This window comes from Ranitomeya variabilis, chromosome 6, assembly GCF_051348905.1.
Source record: "Ranitomeya variabilis isolate aRanVar5 chromosome 6, aRanVar5.hap1, whole genome shotgun sequence".
NCBI lineage: Eukaryota > Metazoa > Chordata > Amphibia > Anura > Dendrobatidae > Ranitomeya > Ranitomeya variabilis.
Window position 1 is genome coordinate 385,890,311 of NC_135237.1, and position 12,412 is coordinate 385,902,722.

Genomic DNA, 12,412 nt, shown 5'->3' on the forward strand with positions numbered 1-12,412 from the left:
GCTCCTGAAAGGCCTCAACAGCTGCAGAGGACCAATTCGTCACATCAGCGCCTTTCTTCGTCATATCGGTCAGGGGCTTAACCACACTGGAAAAGTTGGCAATGAAACGGCGATAAAAATTAGCAAAGCCCAAAAATTTCTGAAGACTCTTCACAGATGTGGGTTAAATCCAGTCATGAATGGCTTGGACCTTAACAGGATCCATTTCTATAGACGAGGGAGAAAAAATAAAACCAAAAATAGAGACCTTCTGAACTCCAAATAGGCACTTAGACCCCTTCACAAATAAAGCATTATCACGAAGGATCTGGAATACCATCCTGACCTGCTTCACATGAGACTCCCAATCATCGGAAAAAATCAAAATATCATCCAAATACACAATCATGAATTTATCAAGATAATTGCGGAAAATATCATGCATGAAGGACTGAAATACAGAAGGAGCATTAGAGAGCCCGAAAGGCATCACAAGGTATTCAAAATGGCCTTCGGGCGTATTAAATGCAGTTTTCCATTCATCACCCTGTTTAATACGAACAAGATTATATGCCCCTCGAAGGTCAATCTTAGTAAACCAACTAGCCCCCTTGATCCGAGCAAACAAATCAGAAAGCAAAGGTAAAGGGTATTGGAATTTGACCGTGATCTTATTAAGAAGGCGATAATCAATACAGGGTCTCAAGGAGCCATCCTTCTTGGCAACAGAAAAGAATCCCGCTCCCAATGGTGAGGAAGATGGCCGAATATGCCCCTTCTCCAAAGACTCCTTAACATAACTCCGCATGGCGGCATGCTCTGGCACAGACAGATTGAAAAGTCGGCCCTTAGGGAACTTACGTCCAGGAATCAAGTTAATAGCACAATCACAGTCCCTATGTGGAGGAAGGGAACTGGACTTGGGCTCATCAAATACATCTTGGAAATCCGACAAAAACTCAGGAACTTCATAAGAGGGGGAAGAGGAAATTGACATCAAAGGAACGTCACTATGTACCCCTTGACAACCCCAACTAGTCACAGACATAGATTTCCAATCCAGCACCGGATTATGTCCCTGTAACCATGGAAAACCCAGTACAACAACATTATGCAAATTATGCAACACCAGAAAACTGCAATCTTCCTGATGTGCTGGAGCCATGCACATGGTCAGCTGAGTCCAATACTGAGGTTTATTCTTGGCCAACGGTGTAGCATCAATGCCCCTCAAAGGAATAGGGCTCTGCAAAGGCTGCAAGGAAAAATCACAGCGCCTGGTGAATTCCAAGTCCATCATGTTCAGGGCAGCGCCTGAATCCACAAATGCCATAACAGAAAAGTACGATAATGAGCAAATCAAGGTCACAGATAAGAGAAATTTAGGCTCTACAGTACTGATGGTAACAGACCTAGCGACCCTCTTAGTACGCTTAGGGCAATCAGAAATAGCATGAGCAGAATCACCACAGTAAAAACACAGCCTATTCTGGCATCTGAATCCCTGCCGTTCTGCTCTAGTCAAAATCCTATCACATTGCATAGGCTCAGGACTCTGCTCAGAGGATACTGCCATATGGTGCACAACTTTGCACTCGCGCAGGCGCCGATCGATCTGAATGGCTAGAGACATAGATTCGCTCAAACCAGCAGGCATGGGGAACCCCACCATAACATCTTTAAGGGCTTCAGAAAGACCCTTTCTGAAAATTGCTGCCAGAGCCTCCTCATTCCATTTAGTGAGCACAGACCATTTTCTAAATTTCTGGCAGTATACTTCTACCGCTTCCTGACCCTGACACAGGGCCAACAAGGTCTTTTCTGCATGATCCACAGAATTAGGTTCGTCATACAATAATCCGAGCGCTTGAAAAAATGCATCTACATTAAGCAATGCCGGATCCCCTGATTCAAGGGAGAATGCCCAGTCCTGAGGGTCACCACGCAGCAGAGAGATGACAATTTTAACCTGCTGAATGGAATCACCAGAGGAACGGGGTTTCAAGGCAAAAAACAATTTGCAGTTATTTTTAAAGTTCAAAAACTTGGATCTGTCCCCAAAAAACAAATCAGGGGTTGGAATTCTAGGCTCTAAAGCCGGAGTCTGGACAACATAATCTTGGATACTCTGTACTCTTGCAGAAAGTTGATCCACACGAGAAAACAAACCCTGAACATCCATGCCAGCGCCAAAATCCTGAACCACCCAGAGATTAAGAGGAAAAAAAAGACAAAACAGACCGCAGAAAAAAAAATTGCTCAGAACTTCCTTTTCCTTCTTTTGAGATGCATTTAATTCATTTTTGGCCAGTTGTACTGTTATGAACTGGTGGTTTAGGAGCAACATGGGACGTGCTCTGGAGGAGGTGGTACCTGTACTGACCACAGTTCCTGAGCTTAACACAACACTAGAAGTAGCCGTGGGATGTTCCTGTCACTCCCTAGACACCTCATCACAGCCGGAGGTCTAACTACCCCTAAAGATAGAAACAGGAAAGCTATCTTGCCTCAGAGAAAATCCCCAAAGGATAGGACAGCCCCCCACAAATATTGACTGTGAGTGGAGAGGGAAATGACATACGCAGAATGAAACCAGGATGTAGCAAAGGAGGCCAGTCTAGCTAGATAGATAGAACAGGACAGAATACTGTGCGGTCAGTATTAAAACTAGAAAAATCCACCACAGAGTTTACAAAAATCTCCACACCTGACTAAAGGTGTGGAGGGTAAATCTGCTTCCCAAAGCTTCCAGCTTAACTGAATAAATCCATACTGACAAGCTGGACTAGAAAAAACATAGAAAGTGCAGAAAGATTAAGTCCACAACAAGTGGACTGCAAAAGAACAAAGCAAGGACTTATCTTTGCTGAACTGGTCAGAATATCAGGGAAATCCAAGCAGAGATGTGAATCCAACCAGGAACCATTGACAACTGGCACAGGCTGAAGGATAGAACCAGGCTAAATAGCCGAGCCAGAAAGACAATCAGTGGAAGCAGCTGCTGACTACTAAATCCAAGGAGCAGCAGTACCACTTAAAACCACCGGAGGGAGCCCAAGAGCAGAACTCACAAAAGTGCCACTTACAACCACCGGAGGGAGCCCAAGAGCGGAATTCACAACATAGAATACTTCTGTCATCATTGGGCAGAAAAGTATTCACATCGTTTGTAAAAATGAGAATGGTCAATTTTTTACCCTTATAATTTCCTAACCCCAAAAAATGTTTTTGCAAAATTGTGCTGATATAAAGTTGACATGTGGGAAATGTAATTTTGTTAACTATTTTGTGTGACATATCTCTCAGATTTAAGGGCACAAAAATTTAAAGTTTGAAAATTGCGATATTTTTAAATTTTTTGCCATATTTCCATTTTTTTCATAAATAAACACAAGTAATATCGAAGAAATTTTACCACTATCATGAAGTACAATATGTCAGGAAAAAGCAATCTCAGAATCAGCGGGATCCATTAAAGCGTTTCAGTTATAACCTCATAAAGTGACAGTGGTCAGATTTGAGAAAATTTGCTTGGTCATTAAGTATCAAATTGGCTCTGTCACTAAGGGGTTAAATAACATAGAAAATTACAGTATGCAAAAGATAATGTTAAAAATGCATTGTATATGGATTGCATATCCATGTCATACAGATGATTGGTGATGAAAAATTGCACACTTGCATAGCACTTGCATGACATAAGTTGAACCAAACAGATTCCACTTTTCCAACTTTCCAAAAGCAACATTGGAGCTATTTTTATACGCTGATGTGTGCAAGTCTTGGAAAACTCTTGTCTGTGGAGCCTTTATATATATATCTTATTTTTCGGATTGTAACATACACTTCCCACCCCAAAAAAGTGTGGGGGGTGGAGGTGCATCTTATAATCCGAAAATGTGGCTTACTGGGGGGCTGTGGTGGAGTGTGGTCCCATGAGGCAGGTGCGCTGCTGCAGGAAGCTGGCAGCAGCAGAAGTGTGTCGATGCTGCCGGCCCCTGGCTAGAAGGAGGGAGTGTTCAGCAGTGAGAGGCTGTACAGGCTCCAGACTTTCAAAATATATCGGGTGTTCCCGATCCTTTTCACTAAGGTGTACTTTGGGAAAATGGCCACCTGATGCACAGATTGAGATCTCGGCTCCCGAGATCTCAATCAGTGCATGCGCTGCCTCCAATGGCCATTTTCCAGAGGTCCACCTTAGTGAAAATGATGGAAAGTGCAGGAACTTCCAACATTTTCTGAAAGTCCAGAGCCCGCCCATCTTTGCATCACCGAACATCCTGGGGCCTGCAACTTCACCCCACTCCTGCCGCTACAACAAGCTTCCTGCAGCAGCGCCCCTGTTTCCTGGGACCCCACTCCATGGCACCTGTGCTCCTCCCTGTTAAGTTACCATAAAAGAGGACTTTAAAATTCACCACTATTTTATTTTTAAAAAAATCCTACTTTTCTGGGTTGTGTCTTATGGTCCGTAAATTATAGTATTATATAAATGTGTAATGAAATTCTTGACTGTATTAAAAAGTGTATTTGACTATGCTTTCTAATATAGTTGTATACCAAAATCTACAGTACTTCATTTTTTTTATTTTATGCATAGACACAGTGCAAATGTCTCTGGCGATATATTTGGTAGATGCATTTTAACCCTTAATGATCATCAATACGTCTTTTTACTGACTTGAGATATAAGAGAATAGCATCCCCATACAGGTGACAATCCAGAAGCTGTCAGCGGTACACTATAGCTGACAACTTGCTGCATTAGCCACAATCTGTGCTGGCATCGTCCATTTCTGTTTAACCCCTTAGATGCTGCTGTCAAAAGTGACTACATCAAATATATGGTTAACAGAGTGTGAAGGCTCCCTCTTTATCCTCATCGGCACCCTGAAATCATGATTGATCATGATTGTGTTGTTCTGATGTTTGCCATGGCAATTCATGGCCAAATAGCAGCCTTGAAGTCTGCCGACTATAGTAACTTGTTCAGAAGTTACCGACATTTAGGTGGTAAAAATACACTTTTTCATTCCTGTCATGTCACTTTGCATTAATTCCTGAAAATTACCTGAAGGGTTAATAAACTACCTGACAGTAGTTTTCAAAATGTTGGGGTGGAGGGGGGGCAGTTTTTCAAATGGTAACAAAATAAAATAGCATTTTACAAATGGTGCTGATTTAAAGCAGACATGTGGGAAATGTTATTTATTATAGTTTCTTTTATAGTTTTTCTGTGGTATGACTATCTGGATTAGGTCGGGATCACATTTGCGAGAAACTCGCACGAGTCTTGCATCTCAATACCCGACACTGTCGCTGGCACTTGGTACTGGGGCGTGCGGCTGCATGTATTTCTATGCAGCTGAACGCTCTGGTCTGAGTGCCGGCGGCAGTGCCGGGTATTCAGATGCGAGTTTCTCGCAAGTGTGATCCCGGCCTTAAAGGAATAATCATTCAAAGTTTTAAAATTGCACTCTTTTTACATTTTTGTTAAAATTTTTGATATTTTTTTTAGAAATAAACACAAAACATATCCACCTCAATGTAACATTATCATAAATTATAATGTGCCACAAAAAAAATCTCAAAATCACTTGGATTTGTTGAAGCGTTCCAGAGTTATTACCACATCAAGTGACATAGGTCATATTTCAAAAATTCGGCCCGGTCACTATAGGGTGAAGTTTGGGACAGAGCATTTTGGTGACTGAAGCAGAAAAACAAGATTGCACCCCCTTTCCCTCTCAAACATAAACTCAATTCACTATTATAGTAATTGGGTAATTGGTAGGGGAGAGTTTGATGCAACATATCACTGGTGCACTATTGTTTATGTAAGTGGCTTTCTTATTGGACACAGAGCAGAGAGAAATAGTGTACCATCTGTGTGTCCTTCTAGTTTAATTACTATACACAGTAGTGCTAAAGTGAAAAGTTAGTCAGAAGCTAGATAAAACTTTTAAATCGCCTCCACATAACAGCAATCAGAATAGAACAAGACTTTGACCTCTCGATGAATCATTATTTAGTTTGCTTTCAACCTAATGGCCATCTGTTACGTGGGTTGAAAGTATTTTTAAGATAATTAGATATATTTGCAGTACAAAATAGTTTTCAAAGATGATGCTATTTTTGCAAACCCTACATTCATCTTCAGATTTTCTAGCCTGGTGACTGTACTGTCCTCAAGGAAACATTTGGAGTTTACTGCGCGGCTGTGCTTTGTATCTTTTTTTTTCTCCACAGTCCGATCATTTGGATTTTTTTTTTTTTAGTAATGACCAAATCTGTCATTAGCTATTTGAGAAATTCCATACAATTAAAATTCAGCTGTCTATCTAGATCAGGGTTGTCATTGACATTTTTTCATTGAGGAGAAATATTTGCTCTTAAATCATCCACTTAAGCAGATGGCTGTAAAGAGGGTGCCCAAAATCTTTCTCCAGAATTTAAGTATGCACAGGATTAGTACTTTAATCTAACTTCTTCAGGATTAGCAAGAAAATAATCATGATCATTTTATCCACTGAATAATGGATTTGCTTAATCTGATTTTAAAAGTGGATGCTGGAGATGCCTGAGTAGTGTTTTTACATGTGGAAAAGTGGTATGTTAGATAAGGTTCTGGTAAATCCTTATTTTTTTGTGCAATTTCGAGTCTATGGATATAAAACAATGGATTTAGCTTTTTTGTCTTTCATTTGTATCTTCCAAGCCATGGAAAAAGTGTTGTGAATCTTTTTTAAGAGCAGTTTAACTACAGACAAAGAGGAATAAAATATGTTTTTTATGAGATGAAAACAGACCAAAAGCCAATACTTGTTAAATGTGTAGTTTAAAAAAATTACAAAAATACTCTGCAAAATAGCAAGTTTAGAAAGCATGATGCAGCACTAGTGTATGGTAAGGATCTACTTGCATTGAACTCTAAATGATTCCTATGTATATGTTGAATCTCCTATGAGCTATGCACAATATAATCATCAGACAGAAAATCAAAGAGCACATTGACTTTTAAGGCTTCAACACATTAACAATTGGATCACGTAATGCACCGTGCTGACATTGAAATAGATGTCCCGGAATACTTTACTGGATATGTACAAGGCAACAATAGACAACCAATAACTACTTCCGTATTCCACTCTGCTAGAGACAGATGGACCTAAAATGTCTTTGCTGTGGACCTTGCTAGAAGTAACTAGATATCATTTTAGGCATGGATTGTTTTATCTACACAAGTTAGACAAAATAATTGGTGCCCACTAGTGATGAGCGAGTACGCTGGTCTTCGAGTATTGCCTGTTTGTTAGGCAATCCCCACATGTATTCAAGCTGTCTAACAAACGCAAATCATGCAGCTGTGTCGACATAAACTAAATCTCCGAGCACACCAAAATACTCAAAGACCACCGAAGCATACTCGGAGAAACTCGAGTAATGAGCATACTCGCTCATCATTAGTGCCCACCCCTTAATGATTGAATTCTGTTCTTTTTATTTAGTTCAATTGCAAGTGGTGTATAAAACCGAGCACCTAGCCATGTAGCCCGCCAATACTAACTTTTGCTAAAAGATGAGTCTATCTAAAGAGCAGACAGAATTTGAACGTGGTACAGTAGTAGAATGGCACCATTGTAACAAGTTGGTTTATTAAATATCTTGCCTCCTAAAAATTTCACAATCAATTGTGAATGATATTATTGAATAGTGGAAGTGTTTACAAGCCACAGCAATTCAATCATGAAGTGGCATACTATGTAAAATTAAAAAGTAAAAAAAGAGTGGGGTTGCCAAGTGCTGAATGCTCAATAACAGCAGAGTTCCAATCCTCCTCCAAACTCCAACACTGTACTCTAAAGCAGTTGATACATAATCTATGGAGCAACAAATCTCGCTTCTCTATCTGGCAGTTTTCTAGATGACTCTGGGTTCAGCGAATGCCAGGAGAACATTATATGCCTAAATGATTTGAAACAGCTGTAAAGGTTAGTAGAGGAGGTACAATGCTACAGACAGGTTTTTCATGAGTTTGCCTAGGTTCTTTACAAGTAAGTGCACGCCTGCAAGTCTGGAAGCCCTACCACTACAGGTAGCACACATGAAGGAGTCTCAACTTGGAGCTCAAACATTTCCAAAAAGTAAGGCTATGTGCACACTTTGCGGGGTCCTCTGCGGGTTCTCCCGCAGCGGATTTGATAAATGTGCAGGGCAAAACCGCTGCGGTTATTCCTGCAGATTTATCGCGGTTAGTTTTGCGGTTTCCGCTGCGGGTTTACTCCTATACTATTGATGCTGCATATGCAGCAATATGCAGCATCAATAGTAATGTTAAAAATAATAAAAAATGGTTATATACTCACCGTCTGATGTCCCGATCTCCTCGGCGCTGCACGCGGCGGTCCGGTTCCAAAGATGCTGTGCGAGAAGGACCTTCGTGACGTCACGGTCATGTGACCGCGACGTCACGGTCATGTGACCGCGACGTCATCTCAGGCCCTGCTCACACAGCAACCCCGCAACGGGACGGCCACGTGCAGCGCTGAGAGGTGAGTATATCATTATTTTTTATTTTTATTCTTTTTTTTTAAACTAATATGGTTCCCAGGGCCTGGAGGAGAGTCTACTCTCCTTCACCCCGGGTACCATCTGCACATTATCCGCTTACTTCCCGCATCGTGGGCACAGCCCCATGGGGAAGTTAGCGGATCAATGCTTTCCTATGTGTGCAGAATCGCAGCGATTCTGCACAAAGAAGTGACATGCTGTGGAATGTAAACCGCTGCGTTTCTGCACGGTTTTTCCCGCAGCATGTGCACAGCGGATTGCGGTTCCCATAGGGTTTACATGTAAATGTAATCACTATGGAAACTGCTGCGGATCCACGGTAAAACCCACAAAATGTGAACATGGCCTTAGGGTTAGGCACCATGAAAAGTTGCATCAAATGACCCACAGTAGAAATTTAATAATGGCACAGCAACAGTCAGGCTTGAACCATGCATGAGACAGGATCTGGGCTTGCATTTGCAGCTTTAAATTTAAGTTCAAATTAAGAGGTGGAGGGACCGGTGGAGGCCTTGTATACTGGGAGACCTGATACCTCATGCAACAGCTGAAACTGTTTCTCTGCTCAGCCACACTCAGGTGGCACAACTATCAGCTTTGTAGACTACTATTGTCAGAAACATTAAAGGATAGTACCATAGGTAGTTGACTGAAAGTAAGTGCAGGCCTGCAGGTCTGGGAGCCTAACTGATAGAGGCAACACGCATGAAGGAGACCCAAGTTGGAGTCCAAACATTTCCAAAAATTTGGGGGCTCCACAGTTTCTACCCACGGTAGAAATAAAATAACTGGGCTCTGACATCCCTTCCACTACAGGCAACCCAACAGATGGAGACACAACTTGGGGTATCCACATTTCAAGAAATTGTTACTAACATTGGCAACAGAAGCCATGACAAAGGTGTCACAGACTACACCTTCACGTAGTCTGCCAAGTCTGTGACTGGGGTGCAAGAGTCATTGGAGATCCATGACTTTTTCATCTTGATGAAAGTTAGGCAGTTTACAGTTCCAGGGGATGGCTGGATGTGTTTATTCATCTGAACACCACCAGTAGCGCTGAAGATGGATCACCCAAAGTAGGGCAGTGGGGTACTCGGAGCCGAATCCTTCGGTTATCAGCGGGGATGTCACGGTGGCTGACCCGGTCCGTGGCCCTAGGGGTGTCCATTGAAAAATGGGGGAAAGGTCTTTAAAGGGGTAGTTCATGACGCCACCTGTAGTATTTGGTCAGGGTGACCGACGCTGCTTAGGGGTCCGCTGGGGTGATGTTATGGCAGCTTGATGGTATACCTTCCCACAGGTGAAGTGTATCCCCAGGGCTTCCCAGAAGTGTAGATGGTGGATGGTGTGAGGTGCAGTGAATAACGAGGACATAAGGTTGCAGTCTGTTTACCTTTTACTGAAGGCTTCAGTGTCCACAGTCCATGGCACCGGATCACAGGGTAGGCAGAGTCCGGCCGGTCTGAAGGCAAATCCAGAGTCTCCTTGTCCAGGTGGAATGCAATAGCCTTCCTATGCGCACAGTAACACAGTAGGCTCCCACTTGCATAAGCTCTAATGAGGCCCTCAATGTTATTACGCCTCTCACTGTTCCCCATGGTCGGATAGAACAAAACCCGTATGACTGATGGCCTGAGGCTTGTTTATAGGGACCCTAGAGATGCCCCGACCCCCACAAGTTGCCACCGTGTCTTCCTAGGTATTAAGGTCGGGCAGCCAACTTGGAATTGACTGTCCTGACGGTCTCTGGAGCTTGGAGACAGTTGCTCCCTCGGTATTCTGGCCACCGGCTTCGCGCACCAGGAGGATGCTGCTTCTCTTGACCACTATCCTCCCTGGTATCCACTTGTTGCTATGCCTTTGTTTCTCACTCACTGCAATACACTTCCTTTCAAAGTCTCTTTCTTTGGATGCTGCCGCATGTGGGCAGGCGCAGCTCTGTGGACTCTCGTCCTCCTCAGACCGCAGTCTGGATCTGACTGGACCTCGCTCCAGCCAGCTTCTGCCAAACTCCGTCGGGCTCTCACTGACTACCTTCCTAACCAACCCACCAGTTTTACCTAACTGTGAGGAGTGGCCTAGTAGATAGAACCTTTGCTCCCCCTGGTGGACTGGAGTGTGAAGTGTGTTGTGTGTGGTTGTGATACCTGGACAGAAGATCTCCTTTATTGCCTTCAGATGTAATATCGCTCCCCCTGGTGGAAGAACAACATTACTGCAATGACCAGGACTCCGGGGCGCTGCAAAGACATCTTCTAAAGGTACCTTCACACTAAGCGACTTTGCAGCGAGAACGACGACGATCCGTGACGTTGCAGCGTCCTGGATAGCGATCTCATTGAGTTTGACACGCAGCAGCGATCTGCATCCCGCTGTGATATCGCTGGTCGGAGCTAGAAGTCCAGAACTTTATTTCGTCGCTGATCACCCACTGTCTATCGCTGGATCGGCGTGTGTGACGCCGATCCAGCGATGTGTTCACTTGTAACCAGGGTAAATACCGGGTTACTAAGCGCAGGGCCGCGCTTAGTAACCCGATATTTACCCTGGTTACCATTGTAAAAGTAAAAAAAAAACCCAGTACATACTCACATTCTGATATCTGTCACGTCACGTTTTTACTTTTACAATGGTAACCAGGGTAAATATCGGGTTACTGCGCTTAGTAACCCAATGTTTACCCTGGTTACCCAGGTGCTGCAGGGGGACTTCGGCATCGTTGAAGACAGTTTCAATGATGCCGAAGTCGTTCCCCTGATCGTTGGTCGCTGGAGAGAGCTGTCTGTGTGACAGCTCCCCAGCGACCACACAACGACTTACCAACGATCATAGCCAGGTCGTATCGCTGGTCGTGATCGTTGGTAAGTCATTTAGTGTAACGGTACCTTAAGAGAACGCTGGCTGCCAGGCATGACAGACGAGCTAGGGCCACTCTTCCATTTTTGAAGACCAAAATGCAAAAGGGTCCAAATCCACCTAATGGCATTGAAAATGAGGTGGAGATACTCCTGCACTATCCTCCCCAGTCGTTAACTATGTTTCAGACCTGTACTATTCTGTTGTTGCTCGGGCTGGTCTAAAACATCTGTAAAACGACTCACAGAAATTGCTTTTGCCACTTACACTGCTGCTAATGTTTCTGCATTGACAACTCGACATTTCTAAGATTTGAAGTTTATAACTGAGATGCACACTATGTGACTTACTGCTGTCTTGGGGAAAACCATTGTGTTTTGATATTATGGCATGTGTGTGTCACTTTCCACGGGGAAGCAGCTGGCAAAATTTACTCTTGTACTATGGATCTAACAGAGTGGCAACCCAGTAGTCAGCACTATTTTTAATTCTAATATGGGCATCATATTCAAGAAGTGCAGCAAGAAGGTGCTCATGTGAGATGTGCTTCCATGAGGTCCAAGTCCATGGTGTGTTGAGGTGACACTCAAGCTTGCTTCCTCCGTCCCCTGCCACCAACTGCAGACAACAGAGAGGGGATCATTATCCTCTTCATTTCCTAACTTTTGGGCACCCATCACCTCTTCCTCCTCTCCCATTTTTTCATTGGCTCCTGCATCATCACTAATAGTTTGTCTGGCACCATGAGCCCCCCTCAATTGCTGTAATCCACACTTCCATTGCAACTGCAAGTGCAACGATGGTCCGTAACTTAGAGATATTGTTATCCTTTATGCATCCTTCTCTGCTTCCACCTCTTGCTCTGGGACTACCACCCCCTCCCTCAGACAATTCAAAGTGTTCAACAGCATGTAGATCACTGGAATAGTGATGCTTATGATGGCATTGTCAGCGCTGAACATCTTAGTAGCCATTGTGAAACTGTGCAGAAGGGTGCAAAGTT